This window comes from Mobula birostris, chromosome 28 (assembly GCF_030028105.1).
Source record: "Mobula birostris isolate sMobBir1 chromosome 28, sMobBir1.hap1, whole genome shotgun sequence".
Taxonomy (NCBI): Eukaryota; Metazoa; Chordata; class Chondrichthyes; order Myliobatiformes; family Myliobatidae; genus Mobula; species Mobula birostris.
The window spans coordinates 36,051,680-36,078,582 of record NC_092397.1 but is presented as its reverse complement, the minus strand read 5'-3'; the positions used below and the strand labels follow the sequence as shown (position 1 = coordinate 36,078,582).

The 26,903-nt window shown below is 42.9% G+C and overlaps 1 long non-coding RNA gene across 1 annotated transcript; it reads left to right on the top strand.

Annotated features, from left to right (window-relative positions):
• Window positions 1–22,673: 22,673 nt before the first annotated feature.
• On the top strand, window positions 22,674–25,537 carry LOC140189288 (uncharacterized). The gene is made up of 3 exons (XR_011883496.1): window positions 22,674–22,772; window positions 24,181–24,225; window positions 25,236–25,537. It is a non-coding gene; the product is annotated as an uncharacterized lncRNA (long non-coding RNA).
• Window positions 25,538–26,903: the final 1,366 nt, after the last annotated feature.

Below are 26,903 nucleotides of genomic sequence, written 5' to 3'. Positions count from 1 at the left end.
GACAGGAGTAGAGAAAAAAGAGAGGAAAGACAATGAGTTGAACTTGATGCAAGCGGCTTGACAGGTGAGGTGGATGCGCTCAGGTGTGACGGGTGCTCGGGACTGCTGGGTCACCTCCTTTCATGTCGCAGGACAGAATTAATGGCTTTTCATTCCGGTTTGCAGGCAATTCGAAGATAGGTGGGGTGAAGGTAGTGTTGAGGAAGCAGGAAATCTGCAGAAGGACAGACAGATTGTGAGAATGGACAAAGAAGTGGCAGATAGAATGTCATGCAGGGAACTGTATAGTCATGTATATAAGCAGTAATGATGTGGGCCTTTTTCTAAGCGGGTTAAAAATTCAAAAACTGTGGTGCAAAGAGACTTGGGAGTCCTCCTGCAGGATTTCTGAAGGTTACCTTGCAGTTTGCAAGATGTTAGGGATAAGTTTGTCCTGGTGAGGAAGATAAGGAATGGCAGGGTGAAGGAACTTTTAAAAAGGAAGGAAGAGTTGAAGATATTAGACAAGAGTTCAATATACATATATGTCCCTATATATAACTCCGATTAATTTTCTTGTCTATTCAACAAATCTGTAAATAATAACTATAACAGAATCAATGAAATTCCATCCACCTAGGACATTCAATCAGAGTACAGATCAGCAGTGTCAGTATTGCAGTTGAACAAAGGAGACTATGGAGCCATGAGGGAGGAGCTGGCCAAGGTTGACTAGTCGGATATCCTAGCAGAAAAGACAGTGGAACAGTAATAGCAGATATTCTTGGGAATAATGCCCAAGGTGCAAAATCAGTTCATCCTCCGGAGAAGGAAGGATTCAAAGTGGGGAAAGTGGCCACAGTGGTTGACAAAGGAAGTCAGAGATAGCATAGCATTAAAAAAGAAGTATAACAGAGCTAAGATGAGTGGGAAGATGGATGATTGGGAAATTTTTAAGGAGCAACAGAACTTAACCAAAAAGAGAATACAGGAAGAAAAAATGAGGTATGAATGCAAGCTAGCTGGGAATATAAAGGAGGATAGCAAAAGTTTTTCTTTTTAGGTGTGACAAAAGAGGGTTACAAAAAGTACACATAGACTAAGATGTTAACTGTCCTGTGCTGGCACCAGTGGGATCAGCAGTTGATCTGCCACCTGTCTTCAGGAGAAAGAGAGATAAGGAAGACAATGGAGCAGCATTCGGAAATGTTAATGAAGAGACGAGAGAGTTTAACGGAAGGAGACACCGGTCTGAGAACTGTCAAGATCGGCTCCTTTTTGAACCCTGAACTGTTTGAAGTGTGATGGACAGGCGATACCCCAGCAGGGGGATAAAAAGGGACAGGTTCGCTAAGGCAGCACACATGACACCACCAGGTAACGAGACCCTGGAAGCGGTGCGCCTCCCACAAGTCGGTGGGAGTTTTGGAGGGCTGTCGCGGGACCAAGCCATAGACGCACAGGGTGGAAAGGTACGATCGGCGGGAACCCGGTGTGTGTCCGCCCTTGCCAGGGTGCCAGGTTCACTGCAGAGGAATGATCGTATCTGAAATGGAGGGGTCACAGTTGGTGACCTCAGGAGACATTACAAAGGGCTCGCCCGAAAACTGACTGTGAGGAATATTGAAGGTCTGTTTGGACTCCGATTTGAATATTCATTCGCTCTCTCTCTCTCTCTCTCTCTCTCTCTCCCACGGCGATGGCGATTACTGTGAACTGAACTAAACTGAACTCTGTCACTTTGAAACTGGTCATTTACCCCTAGACGACAACAGAGCTTGATTGTTCCTATTATCCTAGTTCTGTGTACATGTGTGTTTATTCAGTGCTAACCTGTTGCATTAATATCCTTACTATTAGAGTACTGTGTTGCTTATGTCTTTAATAAAACTTTCTTAGTTCCAGTAATCCAGACTCCAACTGAGTGATCCATTTCTGCTGGTTTGGCAACCCAGTTACGGGGTACATAACATAGGTATGTGAAGAGAAGTAAGATAGTTAAGAACAATGTTTGGCCCTTGAAGAATGAACTGGGAGAAATTGTTATGGGAAGCAGAGAAATGGCAGACGAATTTGATAAGTACTTTGGATCTGTCTTCACTAGGGAAGACACAAGCAATCTTCCAGATGTATGGATGGGCCAAGGACATAGGGTAACAGAGGAACTGAAACAGATTGACATTAGGAAAGAAACGGTGATGAGTAGACTGATGGGACTGAAGGCTAACAAATCCCCAGGTCCAGATGGTCTGCATCCTAGGGTACTAAAAGAGGTGGCTCTGGAAATTGCGGATGCATTGGTGATCATTTTCAAATGTTCCTTAGATTCAGGACCAGTTCCTGAGAATTGGCAAATGGCTAATGTTATCCTACTTTTTAAGAAAGGAGGGAGGGAGAAAATAGAGAACTATCGCCCTGTTAGCCTAACATCAGTAGTGGGGAAGATGCTAGAGTCCATTATTAAAGATGAAATAGCGGCATATCTTGATAGCATTGATAGGATTGGGCCGAGCCAGCATGGATTTACCAAGGGCAAATCATGCTTGACTAATCTATTGGAGTTTTTCGAGGATGTAACCAGGAAGATAGACACGGGATATCCAATGGATGTGGTGTACGTTGACTTTCAGAAGGCATTTGATAAGGTACCACATAGGAGATTGGTGGGTAAAATCAGAGCTCATGGCATTGTGGGGAGGATATTGACATGGATAGAAAACTGGTTGGCAGATAGAAAGCAAAGGGTAGCAGTGAATGGGTGTTTCTCGGAATGGCAGGTGGTGACTAGTGGGGTGCCACAGGGCTCGGTATTGGGACCACAGCTGTTTACGATTTACATCAATGATTTAGAGGAAGGCATTGTGAATAACATCAGCAAGTTTGCTGATGATACTAAGCTGGGTGGCAGTGTGACATGTGATGAGGATGTTAGGAGAATTCAAGGTGACTTGGATAGGCTGGGTGAGTGGGCAGAAACTTGGCAGATGGCGTTCAATGTGAATAAGTGCGAGGTTATTCACTTTGGGAGCAAGAACAGGAAGGCAGATTATTATCTGAATGGTGTGGAGTTAGGTAAGGGAGAAATACAAAGAGATCTAGGAGTACTTGTTCATCAGTCTCTGATGGTGAATGAGCAAGTGCAGCAGACAGTGAAGAAGGCTAATGGAATGTTGGCCTTTATTACAAAGGGAATTGAGTACAAGAGCAAGGAAATCCTTTGCATTTGTACAGGGCCCTGGTGAGACCACACCTGGAATATTGTGTGCAGTCTTGGTCTCCAGGGTTAAGGAAGGACATCCTGGCTGTGGAGGAGGTGCAACGTAGGTTCACTAGGTTAATTCCTGGGATGTCCGGACTGTCTTACGCAGAGAGGTTAGAGAGACTGGGCTTGTACACGCTGGAATTAAGGAGATTGAGGGGGGATCTGATTGAGCCATATAAGATTATTAAGGGATTGGGCAAGATAGAGGCAGGAAATATGTTCCAGATGTTGGGAGAGTCCAGTACCAGAAGGCATGGTTTAAGAATAAGGGGTAGGTCATTTAGGACAGAGATGAGGAGGAACTTCTTCTCCCAGAGAGTTGTGGAGGTGTGGAACGTGCTGCCTCAGAAGGCAGTGGAGGCCAATTCTCTGGATGCTTTCAAGAAGGAGCTAGATAGGTATCTTATGGATAGGGGAATCAAGGGTTATGGGGACAAGGCAGGAACCGGGTATTGATAGTAGATGATCAGCCATGATCTCACAATGGCGGTGCAAGCTCGAAGGGCCGAATGGTCTACTTCTGCACCTATTGTCTATTGTCTACAGAGGACAACAAACAGTGCAAGTACAAAAAGAAGGAACAATAATTAAATAATCAATAAATATCGAGAATATGCGATGAGGTGGCCTTGAAAGTAAGTTTGTTGCTTGTGCAAATAGTTGAATGATGGGGCAAGTGAAGGTGACTGAAGCTAATTTCTTTGGGCTCAAGAGTAAATGTAAGCAGGCTGTTTCCAGTTTTTTCAACCATGGCCTCGGTATTTCTCATCAACCAGTGAGCCTTGTTCTTTACCCTAAAAGGAACAAGAAGGTCCCAAACTCCTGACATCACACTTTTATAGGTTTCCTACTTGCCAGATGCATCTTTCTTGTCAACCACTGCAAGATCCCGCTTAATAGCTCCTAACTGTGTTCTGGTCCTGTTTGGGAACTTAACTTTTTAATGGATTATATTGTTCACAATAACCATTGAAAATCTATGAGAATTCTGGTTATTGGAGCCAGACTGCTCACCGACAGACAATTCTGCCACTGACCTCCATCATTTCTCAGAAGCAGTCCCAGTGTTGCGCCCTCTCGAGCAGTGTTCATCTCTGTCTTGATGAAGGAAACTTTCTTAAACACATTTCACAAATTCAGCTCCATACCTTTTACACTATGAAAGGTCCAGTCAATGTGAGAAAGTTAAAATCTCTTTCTAATACTACCTTATGATGTTTACAACTGCAGTCTCTCTACATATCTGTGACTCCAATTGCTGCTGACTGTTAGGGTTTCTATAATACCAAATCCTTATATCTAAGTGGTATTGATAGGGCCTCAACAGACAACTCAGGTAAGAATGATGCCCTCCCTACAGATCATTATTATGTCCTCTGCATTCAAGTTGTTAACTCCTCCTCCCCTCTTCCCTGCATCTTTGTATCCTGGAACATTGAGCTGCCCATTCTGCCCTTCCCTCAGCCACGTTTCTGTTATGGCTGTGATCGGACCACAAGGGGTAGGGGCAGAATTAGGCCATTCAACCAGATCCAGTCTGCTTCACCATTCCAGAATGGCTGAGGTTTTTTTTAATCCCGCTTCACACCATTCTCTAGCCTTTTCCACACACCCCATTGATGCACTGACGAATCAAAAATCTATCAACCTTTATTTTATACTGAATGGCTTGGCCTCCACTGCTGTCTGTGGTAATGAATTCCAGTTTTACTACCCACAACCTGAAGTAATTCCTCTTCATTTCTGTTCTAGATGGATATCCCTCTTCTCTGAGACTGTGCACTCTGGTCATAGACGCCTCCACTACAGGAATAAATTGAATTGAATTGACTTTATTTCTTACATCCTTTACATAGATGAAGAGTAAAAATCTTTACATTACTTCTCCATCTAAATGTGCAATGTGCAATTATAGGAATTGATAATAATTTTTAATGAAGCAAACAGTCAATGTAATATAGAATACACTTAAATCAGTCTGAATTAATTAGTCTGATGGCCTGGTGGAAGAAGCAGTCCCGGAACCTGTTGGTCCCGGATTTTATGTTGCAGTACCACTTCCCAGGTGGCAGCAGCTGGAATAGATTGTGGTTAGTGTGACTTGGGTCCCCAATGATCCTACGGGCCCTTTGTACACACCTGTCTTTGTAAAGGTCCTGAATCATGGGAAGTTCACAACTACAGATGCGTTGGGCTGTCTGTACCACTCTCTGCAAAGTCCTGCATTTAAGGGAGGTACAGTTCCCATGCCAGTCAGGATGCTCTCAATTGTGCCCATGTAGAAAGTTTTTAGGGTTTTGGGGCTCAAGCCAAACTTTGTAAACTGTCCGAGGTGAAACAGGTGCTGTTGTGCCTTTTTCACCACACAGCTGGTGTGTACCCACCACATGAGGTCCATGATGATGTGGATGCTGAGGAACATAAAGCTAGTTATCCTCTCAACTCCAGATCCACTGATGTCAATAGGGCCTAGCCCGTCTCCATTCCTCCTGTAATCCACAACCAGCTCCTTTGTTTTTGCGACCTTGAGGGAGAGGTTCTTTTCTTGACACCACTGTGTCAAAGAGATGACTTCTTCTCTGTTGGCCGCCTCGTTATTGTCTGAGATAAGGCCACTCAATGAAGAGTCGTTGGCAAATTCAATTAGTAGATGAGAACTGTGGGTGATGATGCAGTCGAGGGTGTACAGGGAGTAAAGGAGGGGACGCAGAAGACAGCCCTGAGGGGCTCCTGTATTGAGAGTCAGAGGGGTGGAGGTGAGGGAGCCCACTCTTACCACCTGTTGGTGGTCTGACAGGAAGTTCAGGATACAGCTGCACAAGACAGTGTCAAGGTCGAGGTCTCTGAGTTTCTTGTCAAGCCTGGATGGAATTATGATGTTGAATGCTGAACTTTACTCCAAGAACAGCATTCTCATACAAGCAATCTTCTTCTCCAGATGTGTAAGAACTGTGTGTTGAACAGGGCTATTGCGTCATCGGTCGATTGGTTATGTCGGTAGGGGAATTGTAGGGGGTCCAGTTTGGGTGTTAGCAAGCTGCAGATGTAATCCTTGACCAGTCTCTCAAAGCATTTGCTTGTTATTGTGGTGAGTGTGACAGGGCGCCAGTTGAGGCATGTTACCTTGGTCTTTTCTGGTACAGGGACAATGTGGATAATTTGAAGCAGGAGGGCACTCTATACTGGTAGAAGGAGAGATTAAACATCTTCTCGACATCCACTCTATATTGGTATTCCAATATTCAATAGGTCTCAATGAAATTCCCCCTATTTCTAATCAACTCCAGTCAGTACAGGCCTAGAGTCACCAATCACTCCTCAAGCATTAACATTTATTTTCACCAATCAATCACATGAATTTCTTTAGACCCTTTTTTAATGCCAGGATACCTTTGTTGAGATAACAGGCCCACAACTGCTCATAATACTCTGAGTATGGTCTGAGCAATGCCTTGTTGAGCCTCAACATTAAATTTTGCTTTTGTTTACTTGTCCTCTTGAAATGATTGATAATGTTTGATTTGTCTTCCTTACCAAAAGCTCAGCTGCAAGGTAACCTTTAGGAATCCTGCAGGAGAACTCCCATGTCCCTTTGCACATCCGCTTTTTTGAATTTTTAACCTGCTTAGAAAATAGCCTACACCATTACTGCTTATACGCATGACCATACAGTTCCCGGCATCTGGCACTGCTTTGTCCATTCTCCGAATCTGACTGTCCTCCTGCAGATTCACTGCTTCTGCAACACTACCTGTCCCTCCACCTATCTTCGAATTGTCAATCGCCACCTCCATTTCCATCACGTTTTCAGTCAGGAACTGCAGCTACTGCAAATTCCCTCATATGAAGTTATCAGTGACACCGACCGACTCCAGGATCTCCCAGATTCTCAGGCAGAAAATGGCTCTGCCATAACTGTCATTACAGTTATGCAACAGGGAGAGGAATTCTGAAGAAAACCTCTGAAATTTGACTTCGCAGAGTACACCTCACCTCAGAAGCCATTTCTCTGAATCACAGTCTGACTTGTTTCTTGTTTCCTATATGTTTTTCCAATGCCCTGTCCAATTTCAGTTTCCTAAATCTGACATATGACTCTTCCTACTTTTTTAAACAAATACAATATCCTTCATCTTCCTTAGTTCCTGAAAGTCCCCGTCCTTTTCTACCTTCCTAACATGGACAGAGAAATCCGGAATTCTGACCGACTGGACTGTGAGTGACTCTGACATGTCAGATGGACTTAACGGGAACATTGACTCCCAGACTACCCTCTAAGATTCCTTGCCAATTCTCATGTAACTTGCCATCCACAAACTTACATTCATCGACCTGTAGGTCTATCCTTATCAATAACCATCTGAAACCCTTCAGATTTATAATCCTTAAATCTTTCCCAATTAAACTGCAAACATCTCTATAGGCTTATTACCAAGACTAAGTGAAGTATATCCCCCTCCCTGGTGACCATCTAGATGCTGTTTCAGGAAACCTTTCTGAACACACCTAACAAATAAAGCCCCATCCAAGCCTCAGGCAGTAAGGGAGCCCTAGTAATTCTGGGGAGATTAATCACCCCAGTACAGCAAACCTATTGATATTTTATCAGACCATAACCTGCTGACATATGTTAATCTCTCTCACTGTCTATTGGTAAGCCTACAGTATCATCCCAATACAGTGATTGCACCTTCCGTATTTCTGACTTCTACCTACATTGTCTTAAGGGATGAGCATCTTGGAGGACCTCAACTTTGTGACATTCTGCCTGATCAGCAGTGCAGCTCCCCAACATCATTCACCTCTCTCTGGACTGTTTGAATCATCTGAATCCTGGAATGTTTAACCATCAGTCCTGCCCTTCTCTCAGCCCGATCTTTGCAATGGCTAACCCACTGTTTCACATAGTAATCCTATCTCCAAGTATGTCTGCCCTAACTTTTCCACACCTTTCCAGAATCACAAGACAGGGTAACAAAATCCTGATTGGCTAACATGCATCCAAGTCCTGTTTCCAGCCATAACCCAAACATTGCTGCTACAGAGAAACGGTTACTCCAGCAGTGAACATTACAAAAAAACCTTTCCATTAGCAGTGAACCCTTACAGTGCGTTACAATGGGAAACATCCTCTCCATATCCACCCTATCTATTCTTTTCAACATTTGGTAAGTTTCATTTAGATGAACCGTATTCTTCTCAATTCCGGTGAGTCATCTGAAGGTTGACAAACGTTCCTCATATGTGAACCCCTTCATTCCCGTAATCATCCTCATGAACCTCCGCTGGACTGTCTCCAATGACAACACATCCTTTCTAAGATATGAGGCCCAAAAGCTTACTCCAAGTGAGGCCTGGCTAGTGGCATATAAAGGCACAGAACTACCTCTTTGCTTTTGTATTCTGTTCCCCTTGAAATAAACGCCAACATTGCATCTACCTTCTTTACCACAGACTCAGCCTATGAAATAACTTCTTTGATGTCTTTCATGAGGACATCTATGTCCCTCTGCACCTCTGATGCCTGAACCTTCTCCCCATTTAGATAACAGTCTGCACTATAGTTCCTTTTACCAAAATTCATTATCATACCTTTTCCAACACTGTATTCCATCTGCCACTTTTTTGCCTATTCTTCCAACTTCTCTAAGTCCTGCTGCAAACACATTGCTTCATCAGCATTACTTACCCCTCCACCTACCTTCATATCATTTGCAAACTTTGCCACAAAAGTCAGTGCAAGCCAACCACAAAAGGTTTATTTAATTCTCACTCTCTGCCTCCTGCCTGTCGGCCATTCCACTATCAATTCGAGTATCTTTCCTGTAATGCTCTAGGATTTTATCTTGTTATGCAGCTTAATGTGTGGCACCTTTTCAACACCTTCTGAAAATCAGGTAAGTGACATCCACTTTGTCCACAGTGCTTGTTTCTTCCCTGAAGAATTCTAACTGATTTATCAAGGAAGATTCCCCTTCATAGAAATCATGCGTCCTGTGACTTAGTTTATCAACCCTCTACAAGTACCTCGAGACCTCATCCTTAATAAGACACCAGTACTTTCCCAACCACTAAGGTTAGGCTAACTGGCCTCTCATTTCCTTCCTTTTGCCTTTCTCCCTTCTTAAAGAGTAGAGTGACAATTGCAATCTCCCAGTCCCCTGGGACCATGCCAGAATCAAGTGATTCTTGAAAGATCATGACCGTTATCTCTTCAGCCACCTCTCTCAGGAATCTGTGATGTAGTCCCTGGTGACATCCACCTTAAGACCTCTGAGTTTGCCTAGCACTTTTTGTTTTTTTTATTAACAATGGCATTTACTCCTGCTCCCTGACACTCACAAACCTCTGGAACATAGTGTAACGTACCCGTAACTGGGTTGCCAAACCAGCAGAAATGGATCTCTCAGTTGGAGTCTGGATTACTAGAACTAAGAAAGTTTTATTAAAGAAACAAGCAACACAGTAATCGAAAGGATAATAAATGCAACAGTTCAGCAATGATAAACACACATGTGCACAGAATTAAGATAACAGGATCAATCAAGCTCTATCGTTGTCTAGGGGTAAATGACCGATTTCAAAGTGACACAAAGTTCAGTCCAATTCAGTTCAGTTCGCAGTAATCGTTGCCATGGCGATGGACAACGTGGGCGGAGGGAGAGAGAGAACGAGAACGACTGATCATTCAGAACGGCTTCCACACACAGACCTGCGATATTGCTCTCAGGCAGCTTTCGGGCGGGTCCTTTGTGATGTCACCTGAGGTCACCGACTGTGACCCAAAATTCAGATGCGGTCGATCCTCTGCAGTGAACCCGGCACCCAAGCAAGGGTGGACACACACCGGGTTCCCGCTGATCGTACCTTTCCACTCTGTGCGTTTAAGGCTGATCCCCCGATCAGCCGTCCAAGAGCTTTCCACCGACTTGTGATAGGCGCACCGCTTCCAGGGTCTCGTTACCTCGGGTGTCGTGTGTGTCCTGCCTTAGCGAACCTATCCCTTTTTATCCCCCTGCTGGGGTATCGCCTGTCCATCACTTCAAACAGTTCAGGGTTCAAAGGGGGAGCCGCTCTAGACAGCTCTCTCTCTCCCGTCCCTTCATTACACATCTCCAGATCGCCTGTACATCACTTCAAACAGTTCAGGGTTCAAAGGGGGAGCCGCTGTAGATATCTCTCTCTCCCGTCCCTTCATTACACATCTCCAGATGCTGCTTCATTGTGTGCCTTATCTCTCCTTCCCCTGAGGACAGGTGGCAGACCAACTGCTGATGCCTCTGGTGCTGGCCCAGGCCAGCAAACATCTTAATTTATGTGTATTCTCGTCACAATAGCTAGTATTTTCTACAGTGAAGACAGATGTGAAGTCCTCATTAAGTTCATCTTCTATTTTTTGTCCCCCAGTACTATCTTACCAGCATCATTTGCCATTGGTTCAATAACAACCCTCAACTCCCTTTTACTTGATATATAACGAAAAAAAAACTTTTTTATCCTACCTTGTAGGTACTCCTGTCAATGTGAGATCATCTTTCTCTGTGCAACACAGCTATCCTGCACCTTGTGCAATATTCCCAGAAACTTCAGCCACCTCTGCTCTGCTGTAATCCCTGCCAGTATCAACCTCCAATCCATCTGGGCTCCAATCCACCCGGGCAAGGTCCTCTCTCATGCCTCTGTAAATCACTTTATTCCATTGGGATATGATATATGTGAGTAATGCTTCACCCTCTCAAATTGCAGTATGAATTCAATCATATTATGATAACTGCCTCCTAAGGGTTCCTTCACATTAAGCTCCCTAATGAGATCGGGGCTATTACTCAACACGCAGTCTAAAGATAGGTTTTCACTGAGCAGGCTCAAGCAGAAGCTGCTCTAAAAAGCCATCTCATCGGCATTCAACAAATTCCCTCTCCTGTGAATCAACACCAACCTGACCTTTCCAATCCCCTTACATATTGAAGTCTCCAATACAATTGTGTCATTATCCTTATTATCAGAATAAGAATCAAGTTAGTTAACTTAGAAGCAGCAGTTCAATGCAATACATAACACAGAAGAAGAAAAAAACTAAATTAAATATATAATATAATAAATAATAATAAATAAAGAAGTAAATCAATTACAGTATAGGAAAATTGATTAGATTAACATCATGCAAAAACACAGAAATAATATATATTAAAAAGTTAGGGAGTGTCCAAGGGTTCAAAGTCCATTTAGGAATCGGATAGCAGACTGGAAGCTTTTCCTGAAACGCTGAATGTGCGCCTTCAGGCCTTTGTACCTCCTACCTGATGGGAATAGTGAGAAAAGGGAATGCCCTGGGCTCTGGAGGTTCTCAATATTGGATGCTGCCTTTCTGAGACAGCGCTCCTTGAAGATTTCTTGGGTAAATTGTAGGCAAGTACCCAAGATGGAGCCGACTCAATTTATGACCCTCTGCAACTTCTTTCCGTCCTCCACCACCACCACCCCTCCCCTTACCAGACAGTGGTGCAGCCTGTCAGAATACTCTCCACGGTACATCTATAGACGTTTTTGAGTGTATTTGTTGACTTACAAAATCTTTTTAAATTCAAAATGCTGTATAGCTGCTGTCTGGCCTTCTTTATAAAGGCATTGATATGTTTTGACCAGGTTAGATCCTCAGAAATCTTGACACCCGTGAACTTGAAACTGCTTCATCTCTCCTCTTCTGATCCCTCCATGAGGATTGGTATGTGCTCGTTCGTCGTACCCTTCTGGAAGTGCACAATCAGCTCTTTCGTCTTACTGACATTCAGTGCCAGGTTGTTGCTGTGGCACCCCTCCATTAGTTGGCATATCTCATGCCTGTAGGACCTCTCATCACCACCTGAGATTCTACCAACAATGGTTATATCATTAGCAAATTTATAGATGATATTTGAGCTGTTGCTAGCCACGCAGTCAAGAGTATGGAGAGAGTAGAGCAGTGGTCTAAGCACACACCCCTGAGGTGTACCAGTGTTGATTGCCAGCAAAGAGAAGAGGTTATCACCAATCCGCACAGATTGTGGCCTTCCGGTTAGGAAGCTGAGTATTCAATTGCAGAGGGAGGGACAGAGGCCCAGGTTCTGCAACTTCTCAATCAGGATTATGGGAATGATGGCATTAAATGCTGAGCAATAGTCTTGTCATCGGTGTTTGTGCTGTCCAGGTGGTGTTAAGCTGTGTGACAAGCCACTGAGATTGCATCTGCTGTTGAACACTTGTGGCGATAGGCAAATTGCAATGGGTCCAGGATCTTGCTGAGTCAGGAGTTCAGTCGTGTCATCACCAACCTCTCAAAGGATTTCATCACTGTAGATGTAAGTGCTACCAGACCATAGTCATTAAGGCAGCTCACATTATTCTTCTTAGGCACTCGTATAATTGTTGCTTTTCTGAAACGAGTGGAAGCATCTGCCCGTAGCAGTGAGAGGTTGAAAATGCCCTTGAATACCCCCGCCAGTTAGTTGGTATAGGTTTTCAGTGTCTTAGAAGGTACGCCATCGGGACATTCCACCTTGCGAGAGTTCACTCTCTTTAAAGGCAGCTTAACATTGGCCTCTGAGACAGGGATCTACCTCCTTGCCCTCCAAACTCCCTAACATATTTATGCATGCAGCATTGTCGCCGAGTCCAAATCTTTCCCCATTGGTAAATACTGAAGCAAAGTACTTATGATGTATTTCACTCATATCCTGCACATCCAAGCAAATGATTCTCTGTTTATCCTTGAGGTGTCCTCCCCTCTCCCAAGTTATCTTCTTATCTTGATGTATGTACAGGGTACTTTGGCATTCACCTTAATTCTACTTGCCATTGGCTTCTCATGGCCCCTCTTGTTTTCATAAATTTCCTTTTTTAGTTCTTTTCTGGATTCTGTATAACCTTCATCTACTCCATTTGATCCTGACTTCCAAAATTTGACATACTTTTCCTTTTTCTTCTTAACTAAATTTATCACTTCTGTGGGCACCCAAGTTTCCCTTCTCTTTCCATCCCTGTCCTTCCCCCGAAGAGGAATATACCTTTCCTGTACTCTGTGCAATTGATCTTTAAACACTCTCCCCATGTCTGATAGGGATTTTCCAGAAGAAAAGTTATTTCCAATTAACCGTTCTGAGTCCCTGCATAATACCCTCATAATTTTCCCTTCTCTGATTAAAAAATACCCCATCCTTATCTATAACTATCTGAAAAGTGAGAGAGTTGTGGTCTCTGTCAGCTAACTGCTCACCCACTGCGGGGGCAGCCACCTGAATAGACTCATTACCCAACACTAGGTAGTAGTACAATCCCATTAGTTTGATTGCTCCCTTCTTGTTCTTGAGTTCTACCCAAATGCACTCAGCGTCTGACCCCTCTACTAGATCTCTCCTGAGTGCAGCTGTAATATTGTCCCCGACTGGTAGCCCAACTCACACCTCTTTTACCTCCTTCTCTATCTTTTCAAAAACTTCAAAAGCCTAGTAGATTAATTGTGCATCCCTGTCCATCTCTCAACAAAGTCTCTGTAATGGCCACAACATTGTAGATCCATGTACTGATCTATGTTCTATGTTAATCACCTTTGTCCATAATATTCCTGACATTCAAATACACACCATTGAAATGATATGTCTCATAATACCTGTTAATTTGATTTTGCCTGGCCATACTTTCACTGATATCTACCTTCGGTTCTAATCCTTCACTTACTGACCTGGGGTTCCAATTCCCAGCCCCCTGCAAAACTAGTTTAAACCCTCTGAGTAGCATTAGCAAAACTCCCGGCCAGCATATTAGTTCCCTTCCAGTTCAGGTGCAACCTGTCCCTGTTCTACAGATCAGTCCTTGCCCAGTAAAAGTTTCCATTGATCCGAGCATGAAACCCTGCCCCCTGCACCATCTCCTCAATCAATCATTCAATTATGCTGTAATTCTGTTCCTAGCTACACTTGCCCATGGCACCGGGAGTAATCCAGAAATTACTACCTTGGAGGTCCTTCTCTTCACACCATTTCCTGTCTCTATATGCTCAGTCTGTAGAAGCTCATCCCCGTTTTTGGCAATGACATTAGTGTCAATATGCACAATGAGCTCTGGCCGCTCACCCTTCCCCTTGAGAATATTCTGCAGACACCCTGATAGATCTGGACCCGAGCACCCGGGAGGCAACACAGCATCCTGGAGTCTCTGTTGTGTGCACAGTATCTCCTATTTGTACCACTAACTATCAAGTTCCCAATCACTAATGCACTGCATGACTTGACCTTTCCCTGCCACAGGGGAACCACCAGGGTTTCTTCATCTCATTTTTAACTTTAAGAAATTTATTGAATCACGTACAGGCAAAAGTTACCAAAATTGTTCATGGACCAGTGCTGTCTGGCGAATAGTCGGTGACTGCATCGGTTTCCTTCCAGAGACCAAAGGCGAGTTGGATGGTGCATTCACTGGCTGCAAGATACTGTCCTTTGTGTACGTGAGAGACAGAAGGAAGTGGCGATATAAGATAGTGCAGTTACTGTGGATATGGTGAGGGCCATATCAATGAGAGTTACGTCCTGCAGAGTCAGAGCCCAAGTTCACGGTCAGATTGCGAAGTTCGGTCTGGGATGAGAAGCAGCGAGAGCCAGTGCCTGATTCCGGGAGCAAATCTCAGCAATTCCAGGACCAGTGCAGTTGTCAAATTGTGGCCGGTTGGGAATATTTTGCTGTAAGTGTGATTACACTCACAAATTGCGGTATTGCCATTGTGTGCTGTCCTGGGTCTGGGGAGGAGCTCTGAGTGGAACTGCAATTATACCTTATTGCAGACCGCACTGGTTTCCTTCCAGAGAACAAAGGCAAGATAGATGGTGTGATCACTGGCCACAAGATACTGATCTTTGTTTACATGGGTGACAGATGGAAAGAGGCCTCTTTCCTAATTCTATACACTCAGTATGTAGGATCTCTTCTCAGTTTTTGACAATGACATTGGTGCCAATTTGCAACAGGACCTCTGGCTTTTCACCCTTCCTCTTGACAATATCCTACAGCCGCACCTCTACACCCTGGACCCCAGCACCAGGGAGGCAACACACCATCCTTGTGTTTATTTTGCTGTCACAGCATCAACTGTCTGTCCCCACTAAGTACTGAGTCTCCTGTCACTACCACACTGCCTAACGTTTACTTTCCCTGCCACAGGGGAACCACCAGGATTCCTTCGTCTCACTTTGAACTTACAGAATTCATAGAATCAGGTACAGGCAAAAGTTTCCAAAAAGTGTTAGTGGACTCAGGCTGACTGTCTGAGAACCTTGCTTAAAAACTGCCACGTTCTTGACATTGAAGATCATGGAGATCAGGCCCACAGGCCAAGTGTTGCATGGAGCAAATAGAAGGTGACCACATCGGTTTCCTTCCAGAGTCCAAAGGCGAGCTGGATGGTGCAGGCATTGGGTGTAGGACACTGTTCCTTGTGTACATGGGTGACATCTATATATGGACTACAGAAAAAATAATACCCCTGTAATACATTTTAACCACAGGGTATATGCAAATATGAGAGCTATAGTCAAGTGGGAAATTGTGATTGCCAAAGGCAGCTTGAGAAGGATATTCCTGATAATGATAACATTGAACCCCAAGAGACTTTGTCAATATTTTAGTTGTAAAAGAAACGTCAAGTGGGAAGCTAATTGTATTTGGAATAACAGTGGGGTATTAAATTATGCAGAGAAGGACATAGCGGATACTCTCAACCCTTATTTTGCTAAAGTGTTCACCTGCAAAGATGCTAGCAATATGCCAGTAAGTGTAGAGAAAAATAAAGTTCCCTGAAGTGACTCTGAGATCTTAGAAAGTGAAAAGGTTGAAAGTTAATAAATCTCAGTGTCAGACAACATATATCCAAGGGTACTTAAATTAGTCTATCATTGAAAATACAAAGGCCTAACAAGAATTATTCAAAATTCTCTTAAGATTGGTAAAATCCTGAAGGTCTTGAAATAGGCTAACATTTTACTGGTATGTAAGAAGGGTGACTGCGCTGACCCTTGTAACTATGGACCAGTAAGCTTGATGTGTATTGTGTGTAAGATAAGGGAAGCATTAATAAAGAACGAGTTGTAAAATCATCTGGTAAGAACAGGCATGCAGCTAGTGGGAGTATAGTATTCTTGTCAGGTTGGCTGCCTGTGACTAGTGATGATCCGCAGGGGTCGGTGTTGGGACCAATTCTTTTTATGCTGTACCTCATGATTTAGATGGTGAAATAGATGGCCTTGTTGCCAAGTCTGCAGATGATACAAAGATTGGCGGAGGGGCATGTAGTGTTGAGTAAGCAGGTAGGATGCAGAAGGACTTGGACAAATTAGGAGAATGGGCAGGAAAGTGGCAAATGAAATATAATGTTAGAAAATGCACGGTCATGTACTTTGGTAGTTGAAATAAATGTGCGAACTATTTTCCATACGGGGAGAAAATCCAAAAATCAGAGATGCAAAAGGACTTGGGACTACTTGTGTAGAACACCCTAAAGGTCAACTTGCAGGTTGAATTGGTGGTGAGGAAGGCAAATGCAATGTTAGCATTCATTTCAAGAGGTCAAGAATACAAGAGCAGGGATGTGAAACGTCCACTGTACCTCTTCCTATAGATGCTGCCTGGCCTGCTGCGTTCACCAGCAATTTTTATGTGTGTTGCTCATTATTTTGCCGACTGAAATATTTCTCAATTTCTTTTGACATTTGAGGTGCTCATTAAAGACTATTAGATCAGCAACATCACACACAAAATGCTGGAGGAACTTGGATTTCCAGCATTTGCAGATTTTCCCGTGTTTATACAATCTACGCAGTTTTATCTCCTGCATCCATTCATCTGCCTATTTTGAGTACTGTATTTATTCCTGTAGCTGGTTTGCCTCTTCCTTTGCAGATTGGAATATTTCTTCTCTATTTCTTTTGTCCTTTGATGAGATTTGAGATGCCCATTAAAGACTGCTACATCACACAAAATGCTGGAGGAATCAGCAGAGTTCATTGTGTTGCCTTGGATTTCCAGCATCTGCAGATTTTCTCCTGTTTGTACATCAGCAACATGTTCATTGACCGTTTCCATCCTGATCTCTGTTTTTCTAGTGTATATTTGTCCGAATTTGTGTTTGTATGTTTTGAATTCTATTGCTTTATGAATTACATCCTTCATATACATGAGGAGTAAAAATATTTATGTTATGTCTACATCTAAATGTGCAATGTGCAATTTACAGTAATTAATAATAAATAGAATGCACAACAGGACAGTCACTATAACATAGAAACACAATTGTACAATTGTTCCGTGTGTGTTTGTGTGTTTGTGTGTGAGACAGAGAGACTGAGAGAGACTGTGAGTGTGAGAGACTGAGGCTGAGTGAGTGTGTGTATCACCAGGAAGAAGCTGAAGGACAGACCAAAATGGGAAACTGCAGGGACAGAGGTAGGGATCGGTCAGTGTCGCTGGTCTCCGTTCAGAGATGAATAATTAGCCAACCAAAAGATGAAATCTGTAAATGTAGCTGCTCAGTCTCAGTCTTTGAAATTAAATCTATCGGTTGATTTCCACCAGAGGCACTGCTGAGGTAATGCCAAAGAGTTTTGATGTACTTGTCTCCAATCACTCCAATATTTACAATAGAGACAAAGGTATTGAATGGAAGTGTTTGTTCAAGCAACTGTAACTGAGCAAGCTAGTGAGGTGTATAACCGTATCTCGGGAGACAGACCCTCTGTATAAATCAGGACTGCTTTGAATGCATCAGCTGTCTACCGGAGCTGTGAATACAGGAGCAACAAAAATCACAGGTTTGCACTAAAATGGTGTATCCAGTTATCTGGCGGATAGAAGACGTTTATTGTCGCAGTTACAGTGGCATGCAAAAGTTTGGGCACCCCTGGTCAAAATTTCTGTAACTGTGAATAGTTAAGTGAGTAGATGAACTGATCTCCAAAAGTCATAAAATTAAAGATGAAACATTCTTTTCAACATTTTAAGCAAGATTAGTGTATTATTTTTGTTTTGTACAATTTTAGAGTGAAAAACAGGAAAGGAGCACCATGCAAAAGTTTGGGCACCCCAAGAGATTTGAGCTCTCCGATAACTTTTACCAAGGTCTCAGACCTTAATTAGCTTGTTAGGGCTACGGCTAACAAGTCATTGTGAGGAAAGGCCAGGTGATGCAAATTTCAAAGCTTTATAAATACCCTGACTCCTCAAACCTTGTCCCAAAAATCAGCAGCCATGGGCTCCTCTAAGCAGCTGCCTAGCACTCTGAAAATTAAAATAAATGATGCCAACAAAGCAGGAGAAGGCTATGAGAAAATAGCAAAGCGTTTTCACGTAGCCATTTCCTCAGTTTGTAATGTAATTAAGAAATGGCAGTTAACAGGAATGGTGGAGGTCAAGTTGAGGTCTGGAAGACCAAGAAAACTTTCCAAGAGAACTGCTCGTAGGATTGCTAGAAAGGCAAATAAAAACCCCTGTTTGACTGCAAAAGACCTTCAGGAAGATTTAGCAGACTCTGGAGTGGTGGTGCACTGTTCAACTGTGCAGCGACACCTGCACAAATATGACCTTCAGGGGAGAGTCATCAGAAGAAAATCTTTCCTGCGTCCTCACCACAAAGTTCAGGATCAGAAGTTTGCAAAGGAATATCTAAACAAGTCTGATGCATTTTGGAAACAAGCCCTGATGAAGCTAAAATAGAACTTATTGGCCGCAATGAGAAAAGGTATGTTTGGAGGAAAAAGGGTGCAGAATTTCGTGAAAAGAACACCTCTCCAACTGCTAAGCACAGGGGTGGATCAATCGTGCTTTGGACTTGTGTTGCAGCCTGTGGCATGGGGAACATTTCACTGGTAGAGGGAAGAATGAATTCAATTAAATACCAGCAAATTCTGGAAGCAAACATCACACCATCTGTAAGAAAGCTGAAGATGAAAAGAGGATGGCTTCTACAACAGGATAATGATCCTAAACACACCTCAAAATCCACAATTGACTACCACAAGAGGCGCAAGCTGAAGGTTTTGCCATGTCCCTGAAAGTCCCCTGACCTAAACATCATTGAAAATCTGTGGATAGACCTGAAAAGAGCAGTGCATGCAAGACGGCCCAAGATTCTCAGAGAACTAGAAGCCTTTTGCAAGAAAGAATCGGTAAAAATCACCCAAACAAGAATTGAAGGTCTCTCAGCTGGCTACAGAAAGTGTTTACAAACTCTGATACTTGCCAAAGGGGGTGTTACTAAGTACTGACCATGCAGGGTGCCCAAACTTTTGCTTTGGGCCCTTTTCCTTTTTTGTTATCTTGAAACTGTAAAAGTGGAGTTGCTGGTAGTGTTGGTTGTGTTGCGATGGGTGGAGAAAGCTAGACAAGTCAAAGTGTTGATATGCTCAGATTCATCCTCAGTTCCAGCAAGTTTAAGGTCTTTTCACTCAAACAGTCAGCAAGGTGTACTTTATGAAGCCCTTCAGTCAGTAACAAGAATTGCAAATCAGGGAGGTCAGGTAAAATTTCTATGGGTTCCAGCACGTGTAGGGGTGAAGGGGAATGAGAGGGTGGATGAGTTGTCAAAGAGGGCGTTAAAGAAAGAAAATATAGAAATGCACATTTGTATCAGTAAAGCAGAGGTTAAGTGTGTAATCTGGGAAAAAATATCAACCAAATGTGTCAAGAAAGATGGGACAGGGAGGGGAAAGGGAGGCATTTATATCAAATACAAAAGAGTGGTTGCAGGTACTGGGGTAGGTAGTGGATACAGAAGAGAGGAGACTGTGTGGACTGGGTTAAGGCTGGGGCATTGTGCATTTCCCTATTCACCAGGGAAAAAGACCTTGGCAATTGCAGGAATGACTTACAGTGGACTGAAACACTTGGGAATATATAGACATTAAGAAAGAGGATGTGCTGGAGCTTTTGAAAAGCATAAAGTTAGATAAGTCACTGGGATCGGATGAGGTATACCCTAGGCTACTGTGAGAAGCGAGGGAGGAGATTGCTGAGCCTCTTGTGATGATCTTTGCATCATCAATAGGGACGGGAGAAGTACCGGAGGATTGGAGGGTTACAAATGTTGTTCCCTTGTTCAAGAAAAGGAGTAGAGATAACTCGGGAAATTGTAGACAAGTGAGTCTGACTTCAGTGGTGTGCAAGTTGTTGGAGAAAGTCATGAAAGATACGATTTATGAGCATTTGGAGAGACATAATCTGATTCGGGATAGCCTGCATGGCTTTGTCAAGGGAAGGTCGTGCCTCATGAACCTGATTGAATTCTTTGAGGATGTAATAAAACACTTTGAAGGTAGAGTAGGGAAGTAGTGTATATGGATTTCAGTAAGACATTTGAAAAGGTTCCCCGTGCAAGGCTCCTTCAGGAAGTAAGGAGGCATGGGATCCAAGGAGACCCTGCTTTGTGAGTCCACAATTGGCTTGCCAGCAGAAGACAAAGGGTGTTTGTAGATGGTTCATATTCTGCATGGAGGTCGGTGACCAGTGGTGTTCTGCAGGGATCTGTTCTGGGACCCCTCTTCTTTGTGACTTTTACAAATGACCTGGATGAAGAAGTAGAAAAGTGGGTTAGTAAGTTTGCTGATGACACAAATGTTGGGGGTGCTGTAGGTAGTCTGGAGGGTTGTCAGAGATTACAGCGGGACAGCAACGGGATGCAGAACTGGGCTGAGAAGTGGCAGATGGAGTTCAACCCAGATAAGTGTGAAGTGGTTCATTTTGTTAGGTCCAATTTGAAGACAGATTATAATATAAATGGTAAGACTCTTCAGTGTGGAGGGTCTGAGAGATCTTGGGGTCTGTGTTGATAGGACACTCAAAGCTGCTGCGCGGGTTGACAGTGTTGTTAAGAAGGCGTGTGGTGTGTTGGCATTCATCAACCATGGGATTGAGTTCAAGAGCCATGAGGTAATGTTACAGCTATATAAGACCTTGGTCAGACCCCAATTGGAGTACTGTGTTCAGTTCTGGTCACCTCACTACAGGAAGGACGTGGATACTCTAGAGAGAGTGCAGAAGCCATTTACAAGGGTGTTACCTGGATTGGAGAGCGTACCTTATGAGAATAGGTTGAGTGTACTTGGCCTTTTCTGCTTGGAGCGATGGAGGATGAGAGGTGACCTGATAGAGGTCTATAAGATGATGAGGGGCATTGATTGTGTGGATAGCCAGAGGCTTTTTCCCAGGGATGAAATGGCTAACACAAGGGGTCATAGTTTTAAGGTGCTTGGAAATGGGTACCGAGGGGACATCAGGGGTAAGTTTTTCACACAGAGTGGTGGGTGCGTGGACTGCACTGCTGGTAGTGGTGGTGGAAGCGGATATAATAGTGTCTTTTAAGATACTCTTAGATAGGTACATAGGGCCTAGACAAATAGAGGGCTACGTGGTAGGGAAATTCGAGGCAGTCTGTAGAGTAGGTTACACGATTGGCAGAACATTGTGGGCCGAGGGCCTGTAATGTGCTGCAAATTTCTGTGTTCTATGTTCTTCTTTCATTTCCATAGATGCTGCCTGACCTGCTGAGTTCCTCCAACATTTTGTGTGCATGTTTGAGAAATGGCTGATAATATTATCACTGATAAACATAATGTGATGGGTTTTGGGAGTATTAAGGAGGCTGGGACATGCACCATGGATAGTCCGATCATTGGAAGTATCGAGGAAGAGATGGATCTTGGTCTGCAAGACCAAAGAGCCTTGGAAGATGGCAGCATCGCGATACAAAAACCATATTGAATATTGGCTTTCATTATCTGGGGCATTGAAAGCTGCTTATTCAGTTAATTAGTATGCCAAAATAGTCGTGAACATAATGATTTAGTAATTGTACAAATGGCTTTTTAGTACACAAAAATTCCTGAAAGAAATACTAGAAAGAACGGCTAGTAAATTTAGTAACTTCACCATTAATGGCTGGGGATTGGAAATGATAATGTTCTTAGTGTATTAAAAATGGTGTCCGATGGAATCAGTAGCCTAACAATCTTATCCTATCGACAACCCTCATGCCCATATTTAAATTTAAAAAGAATTCTTTCTTTGGGAAGCAAGCTCTGGGAAGGTTTGTGTAGTGGCAAAATGGATCCAAAATCAAAACAAAACAATTGCTATCAGCCTGCGACTCCACGGCATTGTTATACTTGTGTGACACGCCACTGCTCCAAAGATTCGAATTCCTCATTCTGTTCCTTAATTAGCAATTAGCAAACATACAGTTGAGCATTATTGAGCATTATCTCAGCAATCAGCAAAGATATGACCTTCACGGTCCCAAAATAAGCACCTACAAGTAACTTATTCCCTTCGTGTTCACCAGCAACTTTGATATGTGTTGCTTGTCAATAAGTTTCTTTCTTCACTCTCCTAGTGAACCTGCTGTCAATGGAATTGACATATTTCATCAGCTGTCTGCTGTTTGCAGCTATAGTTAAGGAAAGGGTTTGGGACTACTCTTTCACAGTTGCACTCAGCCATATCCTGCTGACTTCAGCAGGTAAGAACTCTGATTTAATCATATCATGAATTGGAATATGAGAGTCATTTTATATCGGCTTTAAATACTGTTGTTTTCCTCAGTGTCAATTATTCTAATTGTTCTTTGTTTCACTGGTTAGTATATCCTGGGCCACTGAGGTGGGGACCAAGAAATTCTCCATCAGTTCACGTGCCTATGAAGTATATCTGCCAGGGTTTATGCAGAACCAGACAGAGGTGGCAACATGTGGCTTGGTGTAAAGGCTGTACTTCTGCATCAATGGTCTCGAGTAATAAGTCAGAAAACATGAGAAGCTGGGGTTATTCTCCTTAAAGCAATGAAGGTTGAGAGTTGATTTGATAGAGATGTACGCGTCTGTCAGTAGTCAGGTTAAGCAGATGGGGGTGGGGGACGTGTGAAGGGGGTTTCAAGGTCACGTGTAGAAGGAGATAGAGGGAAAAACATTTCATGCAGAATACTTACAATTTTGAACTCATCAGCTGTCAGCGTGGTAAGAAACCATTTTCAAAAAGGAACTGGATAGGCAGAAAGGAAAATAATTGCCTGGAGTTTGGGAAAGGACTACGGGCTGCTCTTCTGGGTACTGGTGGTGGGTAAATGGTCGTCCTCTACTCTGTGATTTGAATGAAAAGGTGAGAACTATAAGATCAACATTTTTTTACCTATTTCTGTATTCAGTAATGCTACACATTACTGTTCTTCATGGGCCTTAATTCAGAAAAAAGGGAACCCAATGAAAAACGTAATATTTAATCTTTGTTATTGACAGCAAAACCCCAACTTTGTTGGAAGTAGAAGTCTGCTGCGCCAAACCATCATGGCTGATGTATCATCCCTCTCAATCCCATTTATTTATTTACTCATATCTGTGTTTGTTTGTTTGTTTATTTATTGATATACAGCGTGGAGTAGGCCTTTCCTGCCCTTCGAACCGCGCCACCCAGCAATCTCCCAATTTAATCCCAGTCTAATCACAGCTCAATTTACAATGACCAGTTAATCTACTAATCGGTACAACTTTGGACTGTGGGAGAAAACCACAGCACCCGGAGGAAACCCACGCGGTCATGGGGGGGAACGTACAAACTCCTTACAGGCAGCATCGGGAATTAAACCCAGGTTGATGTTACTGTAAAACTTTTCCTAGCCACTATGCTACCGTGCTGCCGCATTCTCCTACCTTCTCCCCGTAACCTTCAACGCCCTTACTAATCAAGAACTTATCAACCTCTGCTTTAAACAGACCCAGTGACTTGGCCTCCACAGCCATCTGTGGCAGTAAATTCCAAAGATTCACCATCCTCTGGCTAAGGAAATTCCTCCTCGTTTTGCTTGTTTTAAGAATCTTATGTCAAGGTGTGAAACACTGCAAAGTCATTAAATTCGGGTTTCATTTCATTTCCAGTGATGGTCGAATTTCCTTTAGTATGGCAGTGGTGGTTGGCATTGGGTGAGTCTGAGTAGATTTTCTTCAAAAATGTTATAAACATGCTGTAGATTCTTTATTCAATTCACCTCTGAATAGTTAAATCAGACTCTACTGGACAATGAGCACTAAATTTCTTTTTGCAGCTTAACAGAGATACAATGCTGAAATGATGTTATCATAGTTAGTCATAGTCAGGCCCTTTGGCCTAAATTGTCTATGCTGACCATGTCATACAGCAATCTACTCTCATCTGCTCATGTTTGGATCACAGCTCTTTAAACCTCTCTAATCCATGTGCTTGATGGTTTTTAAATGTTCAATGGTTCAGTTTAATATCAGAGGATGTATACAGTATACAACTTGAAATTCTTATTCTTCACAGACTTCCACCAAACAGTACTCTAGTAATTTTATATTTTGCGCTATACTGCTGCAAAAAAAAAAAATGATTTCATGGCATATGTGAGTGGTGATAAACCTATTGTGGACTGAGAGTGGGAAGGGAGCAGGGAGAGGAGAATCATGGTTGGGAAAGGGGAAGGGAGTAGGAAGCACCAGCGAGACATTCTGGAATGATTAATAAACCAATTGTTTGGCATCAAATGTCCTTGCCTGTTGTCTCAGGGCTGGGTGTGTCTGCACCTACAGCAAATCCCCACCCCTGGCACTCCTCTGCTTCCACCTGTCCCACACCCCTCCCATGGCGCTCCACGCTCACTATTCCCAACATCCTTTGCTCCTGATGGAGTTACAAACTCGCTCTCTGCTCCACATTGGCAAGTACAGCACCGTGCAAAAGCCTTAGCTGTGTATGTGTGCCTAAGACTTTTGCACTGTACTGTATCTGGCAGCTCATCCCAAATACATACACACCGCCCTTTGCACTGAGAAGCTGCCCCTGATGTCCCTTTTAAATTTCTGATGCCTGATCTTCAACCTATTCCATCTTATAAAGTATTGTAAGACTATCTGTACAGTTCATAGACCATGGTGATAGTTATGAGTTTTAACGACTGTGATTCTTCTTTTAGGTGTCGGTTTGTTGCTGATGATTGCTGATGGACAGTTGGTTGCACATTTCGTTTGCCGGAATAACCCCAGTTACTCTTCAGTCAATGTTTGAGAGAGAATGGAGGAAACATGGCTGCAGACATCAAGGAACTAAAGAGAGCTCTACGACTGTGTGGACTGATACCGTATCTGTATTCACTTTAGTAAAAAAAAAGTCGCGCTTCTTCAGCGATATCATATGCTTGAAATGCAGACCCTACATTTTATCAGTGAGACGGGATATTTTGTAGCAAGAAAATTATGAAAATCGGGGAACTGAAACAAGAGATTAATTTTACAATTTCATTCCCCTGGTTGTTCCGATGTTTAATTGTTCCCACTTTCCCTCTTGAAAAGTGATGAGTTTGGAGATAATTTTAATTTGGCCCAAACTTATGTGCAGTTGGAACGGCTTGAAAAAGTTTGCTTTTAACATGCTCTTGATAAGGATTGCTGGAACAGAATTATCTCCAGTATAAGTTGAGACCTTGTAAAATGTGCTCCAGTCAGGCCTGCTTTTGTTCAGTTTGACTGTGCCATGTTGACGTGAAAACAAACTTGTGAAACTTTTAAACAGTGAGCACGAAAAGAATTAGTTTATTCAGATTTTCTTTTTATGTGTAGTGTATTCATAGTTGTAAAGTAGAATTTAAAATACTCCCCAGAAGTGTTTACAGTATTCATGTAAAATATTAAACTTTATTTCTATTTTGATGCAGAGTTTATAAACATTTATTTTAATAATTATAATAAACATATACATATGTACATAATTTTTTCTATTTTGTATTATTTTATTTAGCGATACTGTATAGTACGGAATGGGCCCTTCCAGCCCAACAAGTTACACCACCCAGCAACTCACCTATTTAACAGTAGCCTAATCACAGGACACTTTACAATAACCGATGAACCGGTACGTCTTTGGGATGTGGGAGGAAACCGGAGCACCTGGAGAAGGCGCTGGAATTGAACTCCCAACTCTGGAACACCCTGAACTGTGAAAGCATTGTGCTAACTGCTACACCACCATGGTGCCTGCCCTTCAACCCCTCTAACTTCAAATTTTAATAAAATAAAATACTACCCATTGCCGGTTTCTATATGGTGAAATTTAATCTACATAGTTCGCAAATAAGGTTGAAAGAGTACAGAAAAAAATTTACAAAGATGTTGCCAGAACTGAAAGACCTGAGTTATAAGGAAAGATTGAACAGGTGAGGACTTTATTCCTTAGAACGTAGAAGACTGAGAGGAGATTTGATAGAGGTTTACAAAATTATGAGGGGTATAGATAGGGTAAATGTAAGCAGGTGTTTTCCACAGAGGTTGGATGGGACTACAACTAGAGGTCATGGTTTAAGGGTGAAAGGTGAAAAGTTTAAGGAGAACATAAGGGGAAACGTCTTGACTCAGAGGGTTGCGAGTGTGTGGAATGAGCTGCCAGTGCAGGTGGTGCATGTGAGCTCGATTTCAACATTTAAGAGAAGTTTGGATAGGTACATAGGTAACAGGGGTATGCAGGGCTATGGTCCCGGTGCAGGTTGATGGGAGTAGGGAGTTCAAACAGTTCGACATGGATTAGATGGGCCAAAGGGCTTTTTCTGTGCCACTAAGACCCCTTCAATTTAAAGATTTTATTGAAATAG